Here is a 21,900-nt window from a genome sequence, read left to right as displayed (position 1 = left end):
CTCCTAGGAGCTTCCTGGAGCTCTGCAGTCAGAATATTCATTGTCCCCTGACCTTCTGGGCACACATCCCTGCATTTCCAGAACTCTGGCTCTGGTTCCACAGGGATCTGGTATATTCCTATCTGAGCCCAGAGGGGTCTCGCCTCAGCTCAGTGGCAGGCTGGGCCTCAGGGGGCCTTGGAAATAGTGTCACAATGACTCAGCATTTCGCAAGCATATTCTCAGGTGTTCCTAGAGCAACCTGTGAGGTAGGTGCTCTTTCCACCTCCCTTTATAGGTAGCAACTGACAGGCTCAGAGTAGCCTTGAGGCCTGGTGCTCTGGCCTCTGCTTTACTCAAAGAGCCCACAGCTGCTCTGGGCCAAGGCCTGCTCCTGAGCTCTACCCTTTGATCGCCTAGCCCCTTAGTTATCAGCTACGGACTTCTCAGGGGCTCCTGGGCTGAGAGCAAGAAGAAAGCGGGGCAGCCAGAGGCTCCAGAGGAATCACCCTGCTGCCTGCGGCTGGTGCTGGGAGCTGCCTGGCCTCTGGATGCCGCCAGGTCTGGAGCCTCTGGCTGGCAGGTACAGCGGGACTCCTGAACCTGCTGGAGGGAGCCGCTCTGCCTTGCTCACCTGCAGACACATGGTCACCGGTCACCGGTCACCCTGCCTGCTCACTCATGCGGCTGACGGCTCCCTCGCCTCGGCACCAGGCGAGGCTTCTAGACAGTCTATTCCTTCTCCTGTCTGCCCCAGCATCTGCTCTGTGGCTGACCCCAGTTTCCTGATTCCTCCCTCTCCTTTTTCTGGGGATGTAGCCTCTCCTCCCTGTGGCCTTGTCCAGCACCCACTGTCTGTCCAGCTACCATGCCTGGTTGCAGATTCTGGCCAGCCTCCCTCCAAGGCTCAGCCCCCAGCTCTGCTGGGCCGACCGCCTGGCTCAGTGTGCACATACACAGAGATGTCTTTTTTACCAAGAAGAGTACACATCAGGACACACAAATTAGGTTTTGCCAGGCTGTGTGTTAACACACAGTCACAATCTGCCCAGGTTTTCCTCAGCCAGGCCCAGAAACCCTGAATGGGGCACCCCCACTCTCACCCAGTGCGGTCACCTCTAGACTCATTTCATTTATCACTGGCTGAGGATGAGTGACTTTATCGTGGAACACAGTTCACAGTGATAGATGAGGGGGCAGGGCAGGTGACTGCCTCACTGCCTTCCTCCCCTAGGAGAGTGAGGCTGCAGGAGATTCCTGCCCTTTTATAAAGTGGAGCGCAGCCTGGGAAGGGATGAGGAGGGAGGCGGGTGGCCAGGCCGGCGTGGGCGTGGGGTGGGGGGCGGAGGACACAGACCAGGTGGAGGTCCCGAGAGGACCACGAGGCAAGGCCCAGCCAGGGCAGCAGGCGTGTCCCTCCCTCAAGATCTTGCTCCCGCCTGAGGTCTAAGGGTCCTATTAGTGGTGCAGGGAGGCAGGTATGTCCAGACAGAAAAAAGTGGAGAAACTTTTCTCAAAATCTGCCGTGGTCTTAACCCACGTTTCATTTGCAATGAAATTCTCTGTGAACTGACGTCCTCTAGAGCCGTGTCCGTCTCACCAGCAGGGGCAGACCTATACTTTTCAAAACAACTAAGGTGAGACTGTCAGCACTTGTCATATCCACTCGGAGCCTACAGTCCTGGGTTTTCTGGAGCCTCTGGTAGGACCCTAATCTGAATGGCTGCCAGTGGGGTGGGAGTGCTGGCCTGCCCACCCACCACCATGGTCTCTGGCCACAAGTCGGGTGGCTGGAGGCTCTACAGGTGGGTGCTTGCAGGAACAAGTCCAGCCCTGTTCTGGTATATGAGGCTCCTGGGCTTTGGGAAGGGAAACGAGAGCACCCGGAACCACGGGAACCGCCCCCCTCAACCCACGTGTGGTCAGCCAAAGTGACCAGCTAAGGGCCTCTCACCCCAGTCTCCCTGGCACTGCAGGGTGCCCCGGGGCCGGACTTGGGAGGCACGGGGCCCTGCTCCCTCCGGAGCTGCTGGCTGGCGGCGGAGCGCGGACACTGCTGCCGACGAGCGCCGGCGGTAGGCCGAGGGGGCGGCGCAGGAGCGGCGCTGTCCCCAGGCAGCCTGCGCGCGTCCCCGGAGGCCGCCGGCAGCGTGGCGGAGGCGCCAGCAGCGTCCGGGAAGTCTGGGCGGCCGTCCGCCTGCAGCTGCCCCCGGGTCCTGCGCGCCAGCCAATCGCGGCTGCTGGCCCGCGGCGGCCTTAACCCTTCCCTCCCCGTGCCCGCCGGCGCGTGCCTTGGGTGTCCCCGCGGCCTGGTGACAGCGCCCGGCCGGAGATCCGGGGCCTGTCCCCAGGAGGCCGCCTGCCCCTAGCTGCGTCCCGCACCACCAGCTTCTCCGCGGCCCCATCTGCCCTCTGCCCTTTCGCCCTACGCCACAGGAGAGCGGTGAGGGCCACCGACGGGGCCGTAAGCATCCAGGCAGTGCCAGCGTGCTGGGCATCGTGCTGCTCCGCCCCAGGTCACAGGAGAGGAGCCCGAGACCCAGAAAGGCCAGGGCTGGCCCGGTCGCAGCGGAGGGCCCTCCCCTCGCCCACCCGCCCCACCCTCCCTCTGCCCCCTCTGTATCTTTGTGTTCTCCTTCCTTTGCGGCGGCTTCTCCCCAGCCCCACGACCTGCCCACGACTCGACGACACGGAGTTTGTCCCAAGGCCTGTTTTCCTGCCGACCACACCTTGTCCCTCCTCCCTGGTTCAGGGAGCCTTCCAAAGAATTGTCTGTAGAGGACTCGCCGTGCCCCTTCTCAGTGCAGCCCCTGCCCTCAGCAGCCAGGACCCCACCCTCCCTGCTTCATGCTCAGCGCTGGGTCCCCTGTTCTCTCCAGCACTGGCACCTGTACCTTTTTGCGGGCATCTGCTGCCATGCAGCTTTAACAGCCCCACATACTGAGGACCCTTTTTTGATGACATATGCAGTTTCTATCGAGCTCTTGCTGTGTGCTGGGCTCTGCCAGGTGCTGGAAGGACCCAGCTGCCTGTAGCTTGTATCCCACAAGGGAGCAGAGCAAAGTAATGAACAAATAGACAAATCAATTAATAAGAAAAATGCTAGACTATAACGTGTGGAGAGTTAAGATAGCATGGTTGTAACAGGAGAACTGCCTCTGCAGGGGTTTTTGACTTTTTTTGAGGGCAGGAAGGTACAGGAGGGAGGTGGATGGAGTTGATAGTGAGCTGAGACTTAACTAGAGGAGCCCCTTCAGGTAGAAGGAACAGTCCTGGGGAGTCTTTAGGCAAGACCAGGCTTGGTGGGCAAGGGGTTCAGGGTAATCTTCACACTGGGGAGGGATGGTCAGGACGGAGTGTGTGTGTGTGTGTGTGTGTGTGTGTGTGTGTGTGTGTGTGTGTGTGTGTGTGATTTCTCACCACCTGGGAAAGAGAGCTGGCCAGGGGGCTTCTTGGTTCCTCAAGCAGACTGTGATGTGGTCCACAGGTGGGTAGACCATGGGATCTCCAGGGTTCATGAGGAGGATCTATAGGTAAAGGATCATCGGTGGACCTAGTGGGAAGGGTGGGGTGGAGCATCTGTGCGTCTTCTGAGAGGAATCGTCAGCTCCTGATACTCTCTGAGCCCGGAGAATATGGGTTCCAGCAGCTTTAATCTGGTGAGACCCCTGACCCTTACCTCTCCTTCTTGACCCTCCGAGGGCCGAGGAAGTGCACAGTGAACCAAATCTCCTCTGCTCACTGCCAGAGGCCAGCTTCAGTGCTCACACAGGATGGCACATCCTAATCACTGAAACAAGCCTTTTAGAAATGACTTTAAGGAACAGAAGATTTCAATTACTGGAGAATGACAGAAAGTCTTGGCACTCACCTTAGGTCTCACGTAGGTCAGGGAAAACAAGATGGAACAAAGCGGAGCTCCCCGGAATCAATTCTTGGGACTGGATTCTTCACTGTGGCAAAAGTAGCTCGTGCCCCCTGAGACTTTGGGTCGGGTGATCAGAGAGCTGTAGGGTGAGTGAGTTTGACGGGGAGATAGCTGCAGGCTCAGGAGGTGCTGGGCCATGTGTCTGCAGTGAATAGGAGACATCTGAACACAGATGCTGCCTGCAGATTGTGGCAGAGATGCCAGCTGATCCCCAAGGGTCCTCTTTTCTGCCAGTGGGGCAGGGTGCCGCAGGGAATCCAGGGTGTCTCCGACTATCTTCACGGACCCTGTGCATTTTAGATGAGGAATGGCTGGGGTGAGAGCAGGTGAGAGTTTTCCCTTTGACCATGATCCTGGAGGCCAAAGGGGGAGACATCCTAGGTGGAAGGAGCTGGCTCTCTGAAGTCGCAGCTTGGAGAGCTGCCAGGGGGTCCCCACACAACTGTGCTGAGAAAGGACCTCAGTGATGATGAGGGAGCTTCAGATTCTGGGGTATGTGTCCCCAGAAGTCTGTCCACCCTGATCAATACAGAGAAGCTATCAGTGGGCCCTGCCCCCTGGGGTAGGTCGAAAACGGGAGGGGTCTAGGACAGTCCTGAGAACAGTCGCTCACACTGGGGGGAGGTAGGGGCGGGAGGTAGGGGCACGAATGGGGCTTACGAGGATGGGAGCTGTCGGCCCCTAGAAAGGCACAAGGGTCCCAGAAGATAGTACTGGACCATGCTCCTTGGAGCTGCCAGTGTGAAAGGTGGTCTGGTGAGGCTTGGGGTTTGCTGGGAGACAGAATGAGTGGAGGCATGCTAGCAAGCCTTTCCAGAGGTTTGGCCAGGAGCACCAGAGAGAGGACCAAAGAGGAGAAGAAAGTTAGTCGTAAAAAGTCCGTTGCTTCTCCTGCAATTTGGCGAGGCTGCGCATGTTAAAGGGCCGAGAGTCTGCTCCAGAGGGTGGGGTTGGAGACCCTGAGAAGTTCCCTGCAGGAGCCAAGTCAGCCTTAGATGAGAAGAGGGGTTCTCAGCACCAGGCTGAAGACAGGAATACCTGCTAGGTGGTGGTCTTGAGGCCAGGTCAAGGCTAGTGACAGAGGAGGAAGGGCAGGTGATGCCACTTGGTGACTAAAATTGGGGTGTAGGTTTTGGAAGTGGGGCCCAAAGGAAACCCCAAAGTCATTAAGCAGTCATTCCTATTACCCTCTCCCACAGCCCCTGGCAGTCACTCATCTGTTTTCTGTCTGCATGGATTTGCCTTTTCTGGACATTTCATAAATGGACTCATGCAGCACATAACCTTTTGTGTTTGGCTTCTTTCACATAACATAATGTTTTCACGGCTCACCCATGTTGCAGAGTGTACCAGCACTTCACTGCTTCTATGGCTGAGAAAAATGCATTGTATGGATATACCATAATTTGTTTATCCACTCATCAGTTAATGGATATTTGGTTGTTTCCATGTTTTGGCTGTTGTGAATGGTGCTTCGGTGAATATGTCTGTACGTGTATTTGAGTGCCAGTTTTCCATTCTTTTAGGTGTGTACCTAGGAGTGGAACTGCTTGATCATATGGCAATTCTGTGTCTGGCTTTTCGAGGAAACACTAAACTGTTTTCATCAGTGTCAGGACCATTTTACATTCCCACCAGTGGTGTATGAGGGTTCCAACTTCTGCACATCCTCACCAACACTTGTTAATTTTTAAAAAATTATAGTCTTTCTAGTGGATGTGGAGTGGTATCTGCTTATTTATTTTATACGTTCATTTTCACAAACAGTGGTTGCAGAAGGCAGCGATTTACTGGTGAGGGGCGTGGTGAGAGCTGTGTGGTGGTGGGGTGAGAACTATACACGTTGCCTGTGATGTGCCAACCACCCTTCTGGAGGGCACTGTTATTGCTATGACAGAGCAGCTTCAGAGAGGCTGGGTGACTTGGTCAGGGACGTGCAGTGTCTTACCAGGGAAATAGTTTGATGATTCCAAAGCCCTTTTCTCCATTTTTATTCCAAGGCTGGGTCTTGGGAACTAGGCTGGTCCCCAGATGAGCTCATGTGGTCAAACCTACACGCTGTGGCAACAGAGTCCCACACTGGTCTGCCCAGAAGTGTAAAAATCCCAGGCAGGTGTCAGAACCAAAGTTTTACAGGGAGATACTTCCTGGACCATGAGCCTCTTTTCGTGAATCTGAGGTTCAGAACAAGACCAGAAGTTTGGTAACCTGGCCGTTGCTATGCCATTGTCTTCTCTGTAAAGTCTCTCCGCTTGCTCACCCTTATTTCCGTATATTTGATTTTTGGAACGCCTTTCAGCCCTGATGCCGCAAATCCAGGGAGGGCTGGAGCGGCGGTTCACGGAGGAGCAGCGCCTCCTAGTGGCGGCGCTTCGAGGCTGCGCGGAGGACCCGCCGCAGCTCCCAGTCAGGAAAACAGGGACGCGGGGCTCCTGCGCGTCAGTGACAGTATGCGAAAGCCCAGGGGAGGGGATCAGGGACAGGACAGGGATGAGACCAAGGTGGGAGGGGCCATCACCTTAGTCCCCCAGGTGCCGGAGGAGGGAAGACTCAGGTGCAGGCAAGCCGCATGGGCCCAGTACTCCAGGCCCCAGGGACACTTGGGGCTTTCTTAAGGGGTGGAGCAGAAGGAAGCGACTCGATATGGGGACATTTCCTCGACACAAGTAGGGTGAGGGGGTGGGTATTAGGTGTCCCTGGAGCCTCACAAAACTCCTGGGGTGAGGGCCTCTTCGGACCTCACAAATCTGAGGGTGGGAAGGGGCCCCTGCACTCATATCCTCAAGACCCTGGCTCTTGGGAGGATGATCATGGATTCAGAGAGGTGGTGATCTAGTACCGGCCCTCCTGCGCTTCTGCCGACCCTCCCAGGGCTTCCAGGACACCTGAGAAGAGCTGCCCACACAGCAGATGAGGCTCAGAGGGGTTGCCGGCCTTGCTTCAGATCACAAGACCCTAGACCGGGCTCCGGGGGACTCTGAGATCCACACTGCCCCAGGTAGCTGGCACAGCACCCATTTGTGCCTCCTGGCAGCTTTGTGTGGTCCAGTTGTTCTCACTGCTCAGGTGACGTTGCAGTGACAGAGGGAACTCAGGCTGCAGCATCTCAGCCCAGAGCCACATCCATTTTGCTGAGAGACCCCTCACTTGGGCTCATTTCCAGGTGTCTCAGCCCAGACCCAAGCTCCTTCCTGAGCCTGGTTACTGGTGGCTCTGTCGGCGTCTTGCTGGCTGCTGGCGCCCCCTCTTGATGCTAATTCTTTCCTCTCCCGCAGAGGAAAAGATTCAGGACAACCCTCCCCTTGGACTGTGACTTGGGCTCTCCCACGACTTCCGGCTTGTCCGGGATTCAACCTTGTCTTTGACATTTAAAAAAGTTTTTCCAGTGAAAAGTTCAGCCTTTATGAATTATCTTCCCAAATAGTGTGCATTTACATAAATTAAATTAATGTAAGGCCTAGCGAGAGGGTTGAGCTAGTGTCCAAAGAACGCCAACCTCTGGACTCCTTTCTAATGCTAGGCCCTGGGGTCTCTGAGGAGAGGTTTGATCTGGGCCTTGAGGATGAATTGTTGAACTTTATGTGGGGGTGACGGTGGGTGGAGCAATCTATTGGAAGGAGATGAAGTATGTTAGCAGAAGTGCATGGATGTGAGGTATTCATTCACTCTCAGCTCCTAAGTGCCCAGAGTATTTAGGTTCTGGGAGCAGCTAGGAGGCAGGGCTTAGAGTAAAACACGAAGGAACGTGAGCGACTGTGACAGCCTCTAAGCCGCCCCCAGCACGCCCTCAGCACGATGGGGCCTGTGCTCTGTGCACCGATAGAAGCAAGGGAGCGCCACTGCTGAAGTCAGGCCATGGCCAGAAGAATGGGTGGACTCGGTGAGAACTTCAACAGACAGAAGCTACCAGATAGAAATCACGGAGGTGAAGAATAAAATGACTGAAAAATACATTAAAGGGGCTCAACAGCAAACTAGAAGCAGAAAGAAAGAATCAGTGAACTCAAAGGCAGGACAGCGAACCTCACCCAATCAGAGCAGCAAAAATAAAACAAAAATGAAAAAAAGTGGAGATAGCTTAAGGGATTTACGGGACATTTTGTGGGCTAACATTCTCATTGTAGGACTCCCAGGAGAGAGAAAAGGTATTCGAAGAAACAATGGCTGAAAACTTCCTTAAGCTGGAGAAAGAAACAGATATCCAGGTCCAAGAATCCCAGATAGTTAAAAAAAAAAAAGATGAAGCTGAAGAGACCCACACCAAGACACATTATAATTAAAACATCAAAAGTTAAAGACAAGGAGAGATTCTCAAAAGCAGTAAGAGAAAAACGTTTTATGTACAAGGAATCCCCATAAGGCTATAAGCTGATTTTTCAGCAGAAGCTTTGAATGCTGGAAGGAAATGGCTCAAAATATTCAAACTACTGAAAGAAAAATTGTCAGCTAAGAATATTCCACCTGGCAAAGTTATCACTTAGAATTGAAGGAGAGATAAAGCATTTTCCAGACAAGCAAAAGCTAAAGAAGTTCATCACCACCAAACTGGACTATAGGAAACATTACAGGGAGTTTTTAAGCCGCAAAGAAAGGGCATTATAAATCTCACTGGTAAAGGTAGTGGATGAATCACTTACAAAGCTAGTATAAAGGCTAAAAGACAAAAGTAATAAAAATAATACAATAATTAGTTAAGAGATACACAAGATAAAATGATGTAAAATGTGACATCCAAACATAAAGGGTGAAAAAGGTAGATCTTTAGAATGCGCTAAAACTTAAGTTGTTCAACTTAAAATAGACTGTTACAAATATAAATTACTATATGTAGATCTCAAGGTAATGACAAAGCAAAAAACCTGTAGTAGATAAAGAAAAGATAAAAGAAAGTAATGGAAACATACCACAAAGGAAAGTCATAAAACCAAAAAGAAGAGAGGAAGAGGAGAAAAGGACAGAAGGGATCTACAAAACAGCCATAAAAAAATAAACAAAATGGAAACAAGTACATACCTATCCATGATTACTTTAAATATAAATGGACTAAATTCTCCAGTCAAAAGATGATAAAAAAATCTGAATGGATGAAAAAATAAGACCCATCTGTATGCTGCCTACAAGAGACTCGCTTCAGATGTAAGGACACTTACAGAATGAAAACAAAGGGAAAGAGAAAGTGATTTTATGCAAATGGAGACCAAGAGAAGGCTGGGTAGCCATATTTCTACCAGACAAAACAGACTTTGAAACAAAGACCATAGTTATAGATAAAGAAGGTCAATACATAATGATAAAGGGGTCAATACAACCAGAGGATATAACATTTGTAAATATTTATGTACCCAACAGAGGAGCACCTAAATATATAAAGCAAATATTGACAGACATAAAGGGAGAAATATACAGCAATGTAATGAGGGAGGGGACTTTAATACCCCACTTAAATCAATAGGTAGATCATCCAGACAGAAATTTGATAAGAAATCATTGGCCTTAAACAACACATTAGACCAGATGTACCTATCGGATATATGCACAACATACCATCTGAAATAGATCATGTTACTTCACAAAACAAGCCTTAATAAAATTAGGAAGACTGAAATATCAAACATCTTTTCTGACCATGATGATATGAAACTAGAAATCAATTACAAGATGAAAACTGGAAAATTCACAAATATGTGGAGATTTACCAACATGCTACTGAACAACCCATGGGTCAAAGAAGGAAAAAAAATACCTTGAGACAAATGAAAGTGAAACTACAACAAACCAAAACTTATGGAATGCACAAAAGCAGTAAAATGGGTTGTTCATAACAATAAATGCCTATATCAGAAAGCAAGGGAAATCTCAAACAAACAACTATACTTTACACCCCAAGGAACTAGTAAAAGAAGAAAAAATGAAGTGCAAAGTCAATGAAAGGAAAGAAATAACAAACATCACAGTGGAAATAAATGAAATAAAGACTAAAAAGATAATAGAAAAGATCAATGAAACTATGAGCACCCTCCTAGCCCCTCTTGAGACCCAGGGAACAGCCTATAGTGGTAGGGTCATGTCATGGGACACATGTACTTAACAGTACCAAGTGCTGACAGAGTAAATTCCAGAAGAATGCTTCATCACTGTACACTCCCCCAGCCATGCCTTCCACCTGCCCACACCCTTGCCAACCTTTGTATATGTACAAGGGATAAAGTGATGCAATTCTTGTTTTAATTCACTAAGTTTAAACATATCAAAATAGCCTTATGAACAAGCCCTTTGGCAAGAAAAATGTTGCACTAGCAAAGGGAATTTTTTCGGCCTTGTGATTACTTGCATTTAGATCTTTAGAAAGATCTAAAAACGTGAGCTGTTTAGATCTTTCATAATCTCTGCGATAGTAAATGGAGCTGTTTACATCTGTCTTATCACAATAAGGGCGACGAACACTCTTTTGTTGTGTTTCCCCTCCATTCCCCTGGCATTTGAAAACTTGTTTGCAATTTTGGAATAAGAAAAGATATCCAAATGGCTATTGGAGTAGACAGACTGATGATGAAATACGGTGTGGAAGGCTATTTTAAATTCTGATGATTTCATCTTCTTCATGTGCATCTTTTAATAAAATATTGTCATTTTATCACTTTTTCAGTAATGGTTGATGAAATCATTAATTTCTTATGTTAAGCTGTTATCATATGCCGGTTTATATCTAGCTTTCCATCATTTTCCAAATTGAATGAACAATTGCATATTGCACAGAGAGCTCCAAAAGATTTTTTCCTTCAAATAAAAAATATCAATTGTTCAGAAAATTAACCATAAAATTCACACTTGTGTTTTGGCATTTTGAGGTCCAAATAAACATAAATAAATATAGATAATAGCAACTGCCAACAACATGGAAAGTAATACATTTGATAATCTCACAACTGCCTTAGTGTGTTGTCTGTCACTTAAAACTCGTTACAAACAATGGTATAACTTGAAAGGATTGTGAATTTGTAAATAAGCAGCGTGTTGAATCAGTATTTAGTGCAAAACGTGTGAACTCCCTCTTTGTCTGCAAGGGGGAGCCATACGTGTAGCACAGTGCAACACTGAATGCCAGAGCTGAATTTGCTCGAGCTTTGGGAAGCCTGGTGTTCTCGGATTGGTAGATTTTCAGTTGTGCTCCTGTGCTCAACACCAGCTGACTTTAGAATCTCTGTTACCGTAGGAGGCACTTGCTGACTGGCTGTTGTCTAAAAGCCCGGCTGTTAGCAAGTTGGCTTGTCTTCAGAAGGCTGAAGTGCCATTGATTTGCTAACTACCAGAAGCATCATTGCTGGAGCAAGGCTGCTTTGGCTTGGTGATTTTCACAGCACATTGTTGCTAATTAACTGTGGCTACATGTTTGTGACTTAGATCTGTGGCCAAAGAACAGTCTTTTCCTTTCTTGAAATTAAAAATAAGTACCTTTTGGAAGCATAAATTGTGACTTAAATTGTACATCATGATGACAAATCAGAAACCCTAGAGACTGAGAGATGTGTGAAATGAAAGGGTTTATTGAGCCTGTACAGATGCTGGCCAGATAAGGGCCGAGTTCTGGGACAGGAAGTTTCTGCTTCACCAACAGCAAGGCCAGTTTGCAGAAACAACTTGTCCACCAGACTCAAGAAAAAGGGCCTCAAGGAAAGACGGGTCTGTTATGAGGGGTCTCAAGGAAAGAAAATTCTTTAAATTCACTTTGGTTAAATAAGGAAGGTGGGCTAGCACAAAGTGGGGACAGTCCTAGGATAGGTGAGTAGTCCACAGAGAAGGCTCATGGATTGGTTGCTGGTGATGGTTATTCACGGCTCACATGCAAGGGGAATGCCATGGTTGTACGGACCTTCGCGGTGCTTGTTGAAATGACTTCATACCCAGAGGCCTGCAGCTACTGACTGATGACCTTCTCTTGTCTCTGTCCCTCTTTCTCTGTCCTTTATGTCACTTAATTTAGGACATTTCAACATTTTTGCCTTGACAGTGATGATTTGACATATATATTGTGAAAAGATTCCTCCCATCTAATTAAGTAACAGATATCACTACACACACACAGACACACACACACACACACATAAAGATGATCTTTGACTGTGTTTGTACTTGTGATTATTTGACTTTACAAAGGTGGAAAAACAATACCCATTCAGTGGAAGCCATACCTAAAATTTTGAAATTCAACCTATTCCTGGGATAGAGAAATGTGGTAAGATACTGTTTCTTGATGCTGGGCAGTGGCTGTGAGTGGCAACTCCCAGTCAGCCATCCCAGTCAGTCATGACTTACTTCCTCCAAGTCCCCTCGGAGGCAGATTTAAAACTGCAACCTCCCATGTAAATTCCTATTTTCTGTCTGTAGACGGGCGACTTCTTCCTTGAGCTCTGTCTCAAGAAGCGGGAGGTTAACCCTATGCTCGGCTTCCAAACACAGGATGCTGACCGCCACCTCCGTCTATACCTCAACGGCCGTGTCCCATGAAATCCGGAGCAGCATCTGACCAAGCTCTTCAAGGGGCTGAGGAGGCACGAGGACAGCTGGCATGACCCTGGAGATCCCCACGGGCTGCACAAGGAGGACACTGACCTCCAACTGCCTCAGACAGCACTGTGCCCCAGGCCACTGGAGACACCCACACCTGGCCACCAGTTCTTACCGTTCACTTTGGATACCAAGTGACTTATCAGCCATGGGACCCACACAGCCTAACCCTGAATACTAACCTAATCCTAAGCATAACCAGAAGCTCACCACCACCAAAACCCTAACCCCTGGCACTCACCCTAACCCTCACTCACAGCTCACTGTTAGTCGAAAGCTAATCCTAACCTCCACCCTAACCCCAGACCCTAACTCCAACAGTAAGCATGACTTCACACTAACCCTAAACCAATCCCTAATCCAATCATCATACCTGATGTTCACCCACCCCTTCACTGTCATCTTCAAGTTCATCCACACCTAACCCTAACCCAAAACCTAAACCTAACCCCAACTGTAACACTGAACCCTAAACCTAACTATCACCATAACCATATCCTCACCCAACACCTAATACTAATCCTAACCCTAACCTTAATCATAAATCTAACACCTAACCCTCAAACTCACCCAAACTCAAACGGAATCATAACCCTTAACCTAAATCTCTTGCTAACCCTTAGCCTAAACCGAAATCCTAACTCTAACCAACTTCATCTTAACCCTAACCCTAACCCTCACCCTAAACATACCCATGCCCGCACTACCCCAACCTCACCATGATTATCACAACTCACCATAGCCCTAAACATAAATCTCACCCTAACCCTAACATTGAACCTGAACCCAAACCATAACTATAACCATATCCTCACCCAAAACCTAACTTTAAACCTAATCCTGGTCACTCACCCTAATCCCTCACCCTCATTTTCACCCTCACCTAACTGTAACCCAAACCCTAAACCTAACCCTAATCCTCACACTGAACCCTAACCCTAACTTTAGCCATAACCATATCCCCACCGTACACATAATGCTTACCTAAACCCTGATCCTAACCCTAACCCTAACCCTAACCCTCACCCTCAATCCTAACCCTAACCCTCACACTCAGATGGAACCATAAGCCTAACTCTAACACCAAAGCTCTAACCCTTAGCCCAAACCCTAATCCTACCTCTAACACTAATCATAGATTCATCCAAAGCCTGACCCTAACCCTAATCCTAACCCTAGGCCTACCCACACCCCTACCCCTACCCCATCACACCTAACCCTAAAACTAGCCCTGACTCTAACATTAAACCCTAACTCTAACTTGAAACATAACCTTATCCTCACCCTATACCTCACCCAAAAGCTTACCCAAACTGTAACCCTAGCCCCCAGCCTTCTCCCTCACCCACACCTCACTGTTGGCCTGAAGCTCACTTAACCCGAACCCCTCATCCTAATGCAAACCAAAACCACAACTTCACCCTAAGCCTAAACCTAACCCTAATCCTAACCCTCACCCTAATCCTTACCCCTACCCTGGGCACCAAACCCAAATCCGTGAACCTGAAACCCCACGAACCCTGACTCCTGAACCCAAACACAAACCCTTACACCTGAACCTGACCCCAACACTGAACCCTGAAAACTAACTGTTGATTTCACACTGACCCCTAACTCGGACCCTTAAGAATCCAAAGGAACAAACACGTCCTGCTCAAGCCCTGCTTGCATATGCTAAGGGACTGCAGCAGAATCATCATTTAGTTCCTTGGAGCTGCTCTTTAAGTGCGTATCTCTCTTGTTAGTTCGCCTTTATGCACAGGACTTCCTAGTGGGACACTGGTATGCACAGAAAGGAAATGTTTCCTGTCAAATGAATCTCTGTTCCTACAAGACTGGGAAAGAAGCCTGGTGAACTGAGCTGTTCTTGTACATAGAATTGTGGTTCTTCCTCTAACCCACACCCTAATCCTAACTGTCACTGTAACCCTAACCCAAGATGCTAAACCCAAACCCTAATCAAACCCCTACACCAACCCCTCAACATAACCCTGACACAACTGTAACCCACCCCACCTCAACCCCAACGCCAGCACTCACTGAGTCCTAACCCTAACCCCTACCCCAACCTCTATCCACAAGCACCTAACCCTGACCCTTCCTCCAACACCAATCCTATCCCCTAATCCCTAATCCTAATCCCTGCATCTAAACCGGTAAACTCTAGCCCTAGCCACAGCTCTAACCCTAACCATAACCCCTCACCCATAACCCTCCCCCCAAACCCCCTAGCCCATATCCTAACCCGACTGTCACCCTATCCCTCAATCCTGTTCCCTTAACCCTTAACTCTAACCAGTACCATAACCCGTAGCCTAACCCCACCCAATCCCGACCTGTGCCCTAACCCTTGAGGGTTCCCATCCTGATGTGGCTCCGCCACCGATGCCCACACAATCAGGCTGATATGTTGCGCTGTGCCCCCAAACTGGGGACTCACACCATGAAAAGCGACCCCTGCGTGCTGGACTCACAGCCACGGACCGCGCTTCTGGGTCTGCAGGCTGCTTGTCAGCAGCCAAGTCCCCTCAGGCCCATTCCTGTTTCACAGGGACTCGTCCACGTGGAGCCATGGACCCAGAGCCCACTGGTCACTCCACAGGTGCGGCCGATGGACCTGCCGCACGGGGCCTGGGGCGCAGCGCGAAGAGAGGCTTTGGGGGGAAGCGCTGGGCACTCAGCATGCTGAAAACATCTCCTCTGTCTCCTCACTTCTCCTCACCTTGTCCTCCCGCCATGGCTCCTGAGGAAACTGAGCTGTCACTGCGGCCGCCGTCGTTGTCCCGAAGTGGCCGCAGGTGCTGAGGAGACCCTGCGTTTGTCAGCCCAGAGCCGAGCCGAGTCTGCGGGCTGAAGGCGCATGCGCCCTGTGGGTCGGCGATGTGGCACAGGCGTCCCCTCCGGGCCATTGGGGCTGGTGCAGGGCGAGAGGTCACAGCTCAGAGGAGGCAGCGCCCCCTCCCGGCGAACCTGCTGACCGACGCTTTTGGAAATTCGAATTGGAGCCAAATTTCCAGTGTCGTCCTCAAATACAGTTAAGGAACGACTCAGTGGAAACCATATGGAGTGAAATGAATGTAGACATAGCTTTATAACGTACCAAAATTCACTCAAAATCATTCATAGACAAATTTAAAATGCAAAATTAAAAAAAATTCTACAAGAAAACGGAGAGAAAAATCTACACAACCTTGGGTTTGGTGATGAGTTTTAACACCCAACACCAAAAGCATATCCACAAAAGAAAAATAACAATGTGGACTTAATAAAATTACATGTTTAACTCTGTTAAAGACCTTCTTCAGAAAATGAAAAGACTAGCCACAAAGTGGTAGAAAAAATTTGCAAAACACATGTCTGATAAAGGATTTGTTCTCAAAATGTACAAATAACTCTAATACAAACAACCCCATTCAGAATGAGTAAAAATCTGAACAGACACCTCACCAAAGAAGGTATACAGGTAGTAAATAAACTTACAAAACTACATCAAGATTAAATACCATTAGGAAATACAAATTAAAACAGCCACATGGCACAGCACACCTATTACATATGCTAAATTCCAAGATAATTACACCACCAATTTCTGGGGGGCGAGGAACAACAGGAACCATCCTTCATTGCTGGTGGAGTGCACCTACAGCCCCTTCAGAAGAGAGTTTGGTGGGATTTTTTCAGAATAAGTCACACCTTAGGACCCGATGGTCACACCTCCAAAGCTGTTTAAATGACAGCTTTGAAAAATTATGTCCTAGCAAAATTCAGCGTGCAATTATACACAAAGCTGTATTCATAATGGGCAAAAACTTGAAGTCAGAATGTCCTTCAGTACCTGAATAGATACGCAAAATGGAGTACATCATGTGAAGGGGAGCAGAATATACCATCCCAAAATATGGCTGATTAGTTTTTAAAAACAGCAGACACGGAATGCCTGATAGACTAGTAGAAGTAGCCCTTTTGTGAGGTATATTTACTTTTAAAAGGAAAATCTCCATTTGTAAGAGTACCTCCCTATACCAATAAAAGGATCACTAAATCTTAAGAACCTTATCAAAGTGGACTAGAAAAAATATGCATGAAAACTTGTTACTGTGCTTTGCCAGATAAGACCCCTTAACTGGCTAACCCCATTTCCCAAACTTCCTTTAGTTTTGACATGAAAATGTTAAGGTAATGGCTTAGGCCATTTCATGGAATTTCTCAGTTTTCCTGTGTGTTTCTGACCCTGACCCTAACCCCTGAGTTCTAGCCTTAGCCTGAACCCCAGACACCAAACCCAGAGAGGTCATGCAGCCCAGCAGGTGCCACAGTTGAGCAGCAAGGCCTCCACATGCTGACAGGGATGCTGCGATGTGACCTCTGCTCCGTCACTGATGGGCCTGCCACACCCCAGCATGGGACGTGTAGCACTGTTTGGGGAATAGAGTTGTCAGGCCCAGAACTCAGCCCCCGGGCGTCCCTGGGAAGCTCTTTTTAGGTTTTCATTCTCCATCCAGTTTCCTTGGAAGCTGTTTCCTGTAAGCAGGGTGCATGCTGTCTCTACACGGGGCACTGGTGAGGCCCCGGGGCACATGGGGTGGGAGAGCTGTGTGGTGCCCGTGGGGTAGTGGGTGCTGCAGTGAGCTTGCAGCCTGCCCACAGGCACTGGCATGCAGATGGCTGAAGGGCAGACTTCTGATGCTCAGGCGCTTGTACAGGGGCCTGTGTTTCCTGGGCCACCACTTTACCTGCCTAGAGTTCCCCACTCCCACCCTCTCTCTCTAACTCTGTCAGTTTTTGCCTTAAGTGTTTTGAAGCTCTGTTATTAACACCCATTAGGATGGTACGTCTTCCTGAAAGATGCACCCTTTTATAGTTACTGAGATACATTTTCTCTCCTGTGGTGTTGTTAGTGTTGGAATCCACCTTCTCTTAGGTCAGTGTAGTCATTCCATACTTCGTTTGCATTTCTTCTGCACAATGTCCCTTTTTTCTGTCCATTCTACTTTTATTCTATTGAGAACAACTCCCTGGAGTTAGTGGCAGGCCCAGACTACCCCACTTCAGAGGCCCGCTGCCAGTATTGGGGCCCAGGTTCCCACACTTCTGTCTGATGTGCCTCTCTCCCTTTCAGGCTCAGTAGCTCACAGAACCCGGGCACACAGTTTACTAGTGCCAGTTTATCATAAGGGATACAAACAGGAACACCCAGATGGAAGGGGCATACAGGGCGAGGTGTGGGGTGGCACACAGCTTCCATGCCCTCTGGACACACACCCTGAAGTGCTCCGGATCCCAGCATGTAGGTTCTTATGGAGCCTCCCCTATGTAGGCATGGTTGCTTAACCACTAGCCATTGGTGATTGAGCTCAACCTCTAGCTCCTCTTGTCCCTGGAGGTTGGGGGCGGGATTGAGAGTTCCCACCTTCGGGTCCCACGTTGGTCCTTCTCGGGACCAGCCCCACCCCGAGGCCCTCCAGGGGTCCCCAGTCACCCGCTGTCTCATGAGCACACAGAAGACACTCATCACTCCAGAGAGGCCACGGGTTTTAGCAGCTGTCTGTCAGGAACTGGGAACAGAGACCAGACACCCTGTTCCTGTTAGATTACACATATGGGCAGTGCATATATGGTGGGTACTTTTTTCTGCCATCCTGACAAAGTCTACCTTTTAATTTGAGTGCTTCATCTGATAACATCCCATGTCATGGATGTGCTCAGACTGATGTCTCCCAGTTTACTGTGAGTTTTCTACGTGATGCATCTGTGTTTCTTTGTTCCTTTATTCTTTCTCCCTCTCTTCCTTCTTCCTTGCCTTTTGGATGACTGGAATATTTTAGAATGGAGTTAACAGGCCTGTTGCCGTCTAAGTTACACCCTTTGCAGTGTGTTTCTAATGGCTGCTGCAGGGATGGGACTGTGTGCTCTTCTGGTCTGAGGCTGATCACCATGCCGGTTCACATGGAGTGTGAGGGCCTTGTACTTTAAAATAGATATGCCATGAACTATATAAAACAAAAATGGAAAACTCAACCAAAACCAAACACAGACACTAACAGGAGGGGAAGGAGGTTCCGAAAGGGGAGCAGGTGGACTGAGTGGCTGGGGAGCCGGTGCTGAGGGCGGTTCTAGAACAGGCTCTCCCTGCAGGGCTGCAGGGTCCTGAGTTGGCTCTGGGTCTCCGCAGAGGCTGGTGCAGGAGTGGCTCTCCTAAAGGGATGTGGGCTCATGATCCAATCCTGTGTCCAAAGCTGAGGCAGTGACTGGAGAAGTCCTGGCTCTCCCTTCAGGGTGCACGGTCCTCAGGAAAAGGAAAAGAAGGGACACACACGCCATAGTCCAAGCAGGTTTATTGCTAAACCTGAGAGGGAACCCTCTGTTTTGGCGAGCAGAACAAAGAAAGCGTCTCTTACAGGCTAAGAGGCTTTTTATGGCCAGTTTTTTGGTGGGCTTTTGAGGGATCAAGGAAAAGGTGGGCCTGTGGCTTGCTGATGTGTCCTCCAGAGAATACTTGCAGCCTAAGTCAGATGAAACCTGGGTCTCTCTGAGATGGTGTGTTGCTTATTCAAAAAGGTGGTCCTCCGGTCCTTCCATCCAGGCTCTATCATTTCTGGCTCTAAAGGGGTGTAGGGAGACGGGTCACCATTCTTTTCTTGGATACTTCCTGCTTGAGGAGGGAGTGCTGTGAAGCACGTTTTCTGCTATTTTGAAACACCATTGGGAGGTGTTTTCAAGTAGTTTCCTGAGAGATAGCTGCCATTTAATCCTTTAAAAATCTTTGGAATAAGTTAATTTAGCAGGGAAGGAAAAGAAGGAGGAGGGTGATAAAGGCTAATGGGGCCAGGAGAGCTGGAAGGTGACTGAGGGTTGTAGGAGCTGAGAGTGTAAGACTTGGACTCGGGCTGGGGAGAGAAGGGCTAGAGCATGGCTGCTGAGAAGGTCGGAGGGGTACCCCTCTTTCCCCAGGCATCTAAGGAGGGGGACTGGGGATATAGAACCATTTTTTGAGGGTCTGCAAAGCAAGAGGTCGTTGACATACTGGAGCAGGCGGCTAGGGGAGAGGACGAGGGATTGGAGGTCCTCTGGCAGTGCTTGGCTGAACACTGGGTCGGGGGGCGGCTTGTCCCGAAATCCCTGGGGAAGAACTATCCAGCGAGAGTTGTTGGCTGAACAGAGATACAGGGTCTGTCCAGGTGAAGGCAGAAAGTTGTTTGTTGTCAGGGCTGAGGGGAATGGTAAAGAAGGTGTGTCTGAGGTCCAGGACAGTGAAGTAATGAGTACTGGGGGGATATGGCAGAGGAGGGTGTAGGGGTTGGGGACTGCTGGGTGGGTGGGAACAACAGCTTCGCGAATCTTCCGGAGGTCTTGCACTAACGGGAAGGAGCCCTCAGGTTTTTTTACAGGAAGGCTGGCACTATTGTTGCGGGGAGTGGGTAGGGATGAGGATCTGGGCCTTAAGAAGGTGGCTGACGGTGGGCTGGAGGCCACGATGGCCGTCAGGGCTTGTGGGGTATTGGTTAACTGTGAGCGCAAGTAGGATCTCTCGGGACTGTTTTGAAGGGTTGGTGATGTGTGGCTCTAGAAGGGTTTTTCGTGTCCCAAACGATAGGGTCAACTTGTGATTTAATAAGCTGTACCGCCTCAGAGGGGAGGGCCTCCTTAGGGGGTATGACTGGGAGAGTGAGGGAGGGTTCCGAGGGAAGTGAGGGGAGGTGTAAGGACACCCCTATGCGGTGGAGAATATCTCCTCCCAGAAGGGGCTGGGGCAGTGGGGCATTACTGGAAAGTATGAGTGAAAGTAACATGGCCCAAGAAACAATATAAAGGAGCGGTTTTGGGCTGGTGTTTCTATTAAGACTTTCATCCCAGCGACCCAGATAGAGGAGGGGAGCAGAGGTCCCGAGTATTCAGTAGGCACAGAGAGGCTGGCCCCTCGACCAGGACAGAAACGTGAATTCCTGCCACCGCCATTGTTACCCGGGATCCGCTGGTGTCGTTGTGGAGGGGGCCTTGGGATCCAGGCTCTGTCAATCTGTCGCTGAAGACAAGGCCATGAGGGCTGCCAGGTCCTCTCTAGATGTGTCTGGTCGCCTAGAGAGGAGAGAACTCAAGGGAGGGGCTGACTTCCCTAGAGGGAAATCCACTCTCCAGTGACCCCACTGCGCAGACACAGCTTTGTAGGAGGCCTGGGATGGGGCAAGCTCCTGGCCCGGGGTCCTGACTGCCACAGTGGAAACAGTTGCCAGGCGGGTGTGGGGTGGAGTCTTTTGCAGGCTTGTCAGTGGGAGGTTGAACTAGAGAGGTCAGGATCTGATATTCGGCTTTAGCCTGTTTTTCTTTCTGACTTTTTTGTTCTTCATCCCGATTGTTGAAAACTAAACCCAAGGCCTACAAGCTCTTTCTGGGGTGTTTGGGGTCCATTTTCTAATTTTTGGACCTTTTTACGAATATCTGGCTGAGACTGGGAAATGAAGTGTAGGTGTAGGAGAATAAGGCCCTCAGGGGGTTAGGGCTGGTGTGTGCGCACCTCTGAAAGGCGGTTCATAAAGAGGGCTGGTTTCATCTGCCCCCTGGGTCATTTCCCTGAGGCACTCCTGGTTGACCTGTTTACTTTCATTTCTTTCCATCCCAGCCAGAAGGCAAGTGATCATGTGATCATGACCTGCCTTCCCAGGGCCCCCGAGTGGGGTGTCCACTCGGGCTTTGGGGCTCGGCCCCGGAGACCGCTCGGGCTGCTGGAGCATGATCAGCAGGGTGCTGGTGCTGTGTGTGACTCGTCAGCCTGGTTTTTGGCCACACGCCAAACGCATTCCCTCTCATCATCTGTGAGGGTCCTCATGCACACAGAGGGGTCACTGCAGCCAACCTCCTAGGAGGTCACTGGGTGTGCAGAGCCGTAAATGTCTGGAGCTCCTACTTTCACATGTCGCTCATGTGCAGACTCAGCACTGGCAGCACAAAGTGGAGGGCTGGGGGTGCCCAGAGTGCAAATGAAATGGGCCTGGGTCTGCTTGGGGACTGGGGTCACCTCCCCTCCTGTCTGTTCCCAGTTCCTCATGGCGCTGACAGATGCGGTCCCCACAGACACACACACCTCTAGGGCCTCTGCCAGACTCACACTCAGGTCCAAGGGGCTCATTTCAGGGTGTGGGGGCAGCAGCAGGACGGCCCCAGGGTTCCCTCCTCCTGGTTCTCCTGTGCCATCCCCCTCACTCCCCTGGAGGGCAGGTGCACTTTGTGGCTTGGTCTAAGGAACAGCAAATGGCAAGTGGGGGGGTGTCACTTCCAAGACTAGCTATAAGACACCTGGCTTCTGCTGGACCCCTCTCTCCTGTGTTCTCTCTATCTCTGTCTCTCAGAACAGCACTTTCTGTGGCTCCAGGGGCCACGTTAGGACCTCAGGAGCCACCTTGTCCATGTTTCACTCACATGTCCTGATGTCC

This window comes from Manis javanica, chromosome 4, assembly GCF_040802235.1.
Source record: "Manis javanica isolate MJ-LG chromosome 4, MJ_LKY, whole genome shotgun sequence".
NCBI classification, from domain to species: Eukaryota; Metazoa; Chordata; class Mammalia; order Pholidota; family Manidae; genus Manis; species Manis javanica.
Note: the sequence above shows the minus strand (reverse complement) of the source record.